This window comes from Myotis nattereri (assembly GCF_964212035.1).
Source record: "Myotis nattereri genome assembly, chromosome: 14".
Taxonomy (NCBI): Eukaryota; Metazoa; Chordata; class Mammalia; order Chiroptera; family Vespertilionidae; genus Myotis; species Myotis nattereri.
Window position 1 is genome coordinate 43,618,244 of NC_138089.1, and position 3,960 is coordinate 43,622,203.

General features: G+C 42.4%; 1 pseudogene across 1 annotated transcript; it reads right to left on the bottom strand.

Annotated features, from left to right (window-relative positions):
• Positions 1 to 455: 455 nt before the first annotated feature.
• Positions 456 to 3,427, bottom strand: LOC308529446 (ferritin light chain-like; annotated as a pseudogene). The gene is made up of 2 exons: positions 3,379 to 3,427; positions 456 to 1,030 (listed from the first exon to the last, which is right to left on the bottom strand). The product of its transcript is annotated as a ferritin light chain-like (transcript).
• Positions 3,428 to 3,960: the final 533 nt, after the last annotated feature.

Consider the following 3,960-nt stretch of genomic DNA (forward strand, 5'->3'; position numbering starts at 1 on the left):
CCTCCCATTATACATTATGACTGTCTTTAAAAATTTTTTTTAAAAATATACTTTTTATTGATTTTTTTACAGAGAGGAAGGGAGAGGGATAAAGAGCTAGAAACATCGATCAGCTGCCTCCTGTACTCCCTCTACTGGGGATGTGCCCGCAACCAAGGTACATGCCCTTGACTGGAATCGAACCTGGGACCCCTCAGTTCGCCACAGGCCGACACTCTATCCACTGAGCCAAACTGGTTAGGGCTATTACTGTTGTTTTAAACAGTTAATATTTGTTTAGATTTCTTCATACATTTACTAATATCTTTGACCACCATCTCTTGGTCCAATGCATGGGAGAGGGCTTCAGGGTGGTTAAAAGGATGCTTAGTATTTTTGGGGAGAAGCTCAGGCACTAGGCAGACACCAGGGGAATGCAGAGGGGCCCCTCAAAGGCCTTTGGGCTCCAAAGCCTCCTAGTCGTGCTTGCGCATGAGCCTTTGGAAGAGATACTCGCCCAGCCCAGCCTGGAGCCGGCCAGCCTGCGGAGGGGAGCCAGGTGTGGCCCATCTTCTTGATGAGTTTCACCTGCTCACCCCGGAAGTGGTTCTCCAGGAGGTCGCAGAGATGAGGGCCTGGGCCTGGCTCAGGTTCCTCTCCAAGGCCAGGGCGGCTTCCATGGCGTCCTGAGTTTTGCCCACTCATCCCGGGAGGCTCAGCGCGTCCTGGAAGAGAATGCAGCCACCGCGCTGGTTTTGCAACTTTAAGAGACGCTCGGAGCCCTGGCGCTCCTTCTCCACCAAGTTGAGGCCCACACCCTCCAGAGCGACATCGTCGAGGTCGAAATAGAAGCCCAGAGAGAGGTAGGCATGGGAGGTCCACAAATGCAGGCTGGCCAGGCGGTTGCTGGAGGCCTCCACCTGAGTGGAATAATTCTGATGAATTTGGGAGTTCGTGGTCGTTCGGCAACAAGAAGATAAGGTAAGAAAAGCCAAATGGTGTGGCGGTTTTGGGAGGCTGGGGATGGCTGAGGTGGCTCCGAAGGTGGCGACTGGAAAAGAGGTTGGAAGGAGGTTGGAGGCTGGAAGAAGTGGGGGTGGCGTGAAGGGGTGGGGCGAGGGGGGTGAAGGGGTGGGGCGCGTCCCTGGGTCCGTTCTGTCCAAACACTGTTGAAGCAAGCGAAAGGGCCGGGACCGCCGAGGGCACTGCCAAAGGTATGTTTCTACTGTCTTTTATTTTTGCTTCTGTGAATTCAACTATAATACAATTGCCATTTGTATGTATGCCATTCCTTTTGGTGACCTTTTTCTCTTTGGTGTTCTGAGGCTCCACTGACTTGTCTCAGGGAAAATTTCTAAAAAAACCACCTTGATGTTGAGGATTGTTATCGTTCATCAATTCTAGTAAATTCTCAGCCATGGTTTCCTTGAATAGTGCCTCCACCGCATTATCTGAGTCAGTTCCTTCTGGAACTCCAATTGGACTCAAGTTGGACCCTCTTATATGACTTTTTGGGCTTGAACGCTCTATTTTCTATTTCTACCCTTGTCTCTCTGGGATGCATTCGGGCACATATTTTCAAAGTTGTCTTTATCGTAAATACATCAAACGTTGTTGTTCTTCATTTTGTATTGTACAGTTCCACAACTCAGTATTTGTGGGATTGACTACATGGTTTATTGTTTTTTCCTGGCTCTCCACTTATGGCACATGGTTTCTTTGTGTTTTGTACTTGTAGACTATGCAGTTGTCCTTGGAAATTTCTGAGTCTTTCTTGGGGCATGGGAGGATGATTTTACTCCAGTAGGGATTTGTGTTTGCATCTTCCATGTGCCTTGCGTACTGCTAAACCCAGGCCTAACTTTAAAACTTTAAATTAAATTCTGTATTTGAGGGCTGTGTGTGTGTGTGTGTGTGTGTGTGTGTGTGTGTGTGTGTATGTGACATAGCATGAATTTGGATCTCTCTGGTAGTGAATGTAAAATTTTTTGGGGGGCAGTGCTAAGGATGAAACAAGCAAGTTTACTTTATTCTCTTTATTTCCACGGTAGGGTATAGTTCAACGTTTCAACTTGGGTGGACTTGGAGTTATCCCATACAATGGGCTCCCTTTTTGTTTTGGTGATGGTTTCTTTTGCTGTGCAGAAGCTTTTTAATTTGATGTACTTCCATTTGTTTATTTTCTCCTTAGTTTCCTTTGCCCTAGGACAGTGGTCGGCAAACTCATTAGTCAACAGAGCCAAATATCAACAGTACAACGATTGAAATTTCTTTTGAGAGCCAAATTTTTTAAACTTAAACTATATAGATAGGTACATTGTTATTAACTTAATTAGGGTCCTCCTAAGGCTTCGGAAGAGCCACACTCAAGGGGCCAAAGAGCCGCATTTGGCTAGAGAGCCGCAGTTTGACGACCACTGCTCTAGGAGATGTATCCATAAACATATTGCTATGAGAGATGTCTGAGATTTTGCTGCCTATGCTTTCTTCTAGGATTTTTATGGTTTCTCAACTTACATTTAAGTCTTTTATCCATTTTGAGTTTATTCTTGTGTATGGTGTAATTTGGGGTCTAGTTTCATTTTTTTGCACGTATCTGTCCAATTTTCCCAACACCAATTATTGAAGAGACTGTCTTGACTCCATTGTACTAGTATGTTCTTGCCTCCTTTGTCAAATATTAATTGAATATGATGGCTTGGGTCAATTTCTGGGGTCTCTGTTCTGTTTGATTGATCTATATGCCTGTTCTTGTGCCAGTACCAGACTGTTTTGATTATGGTGGTTTTGTAGTATAACTTGAAATCTGGTATTGTGATTCCTCCAACTTTGTTGTTCTTTCTCAAGATTGCTGAAGCTATTCGGAGTCTTTTATGGTTCTATATAAATTTTTGGAGTATTTGTTCTAGATCTGTGAAATATGCCATTGATATTTTAATAGGGGTTGCATTGAATCTGTAGATTGCTTTGGGTTGTATGGACCTTTTAATGATGTTAATTCTACCAATCCATGAACATGTTATATCTTCCACTTGTTTATATCTTCCTCTATGTCATTTTTCAGTGTCCTGTAGTTTTCTGAGTACAAGTCTTTTACCTCCTTGGTTAAGTTTATTCCTAAATATCTTAATTTTTTTTCTTGCAATGATAAATGGGATTGTTGTTTAGTTTCTCTTTCTGAGAATTCATTGTTGGTGTATAAAAATGCCATTGATTTCTGGGTATTATTTTTGTACCCTGCTACATTACCAAATTCATTTATTAAATCTAATAGTTTTTGGTGTAGTCTTTAGAGTTTTCTATGTATAATATCATGTCATCTGCAAATAATGAGAATTTCATTTTCTCTTTTCCAATGTGGTCCAATCCTGGCCTGAGGAGATTCTGAGTGAGCCTTACTGCTACTACTAACACACTGTCTACTTTTTTCCAGCTCCTTCGTCTTCATGTTTTATGGCAGGGTGTGGGTGCAGGTGGGCTGAGACCATCAAAGTGGGGTGGCCATCAAATCACTTAGCAGGTTCTAATATAACACATGAATTCTTGAACCCCTTCCCAGAGACTCTGATTCCTTTTTTTTTTTTGAAGCAAAATCCAGGAATCTACATTTTCATAAGTTCTCTACGTATTTCTGGTGATCAGTCAAGTTTGGGGATTAAAATATCACAGCACCGATGGTCTAATTTTAATTTCTAGATATTCACATGATATCTAAAACATTAGTGATCGTCATAAAGATTTTAGAATTCTGAATGTCTTAAAAATACTTGCACATGGTAATGTTCTTCAGCATGCCATGAGACCTGAGAGTAGGGACTGGGAGGAGAAGATACAGCCACGAATTTAATATTGCATGATTCAAATGTGATCTCTAGTTATTATCCATCTTCAGGAAAATTCTAATGCCATCCCAGGTGATATCGTCCTAAATGGATGTCCTGGGGAGTGTTGGCCAGTGAAGAAAGAAGGAAGGAGGGAAAA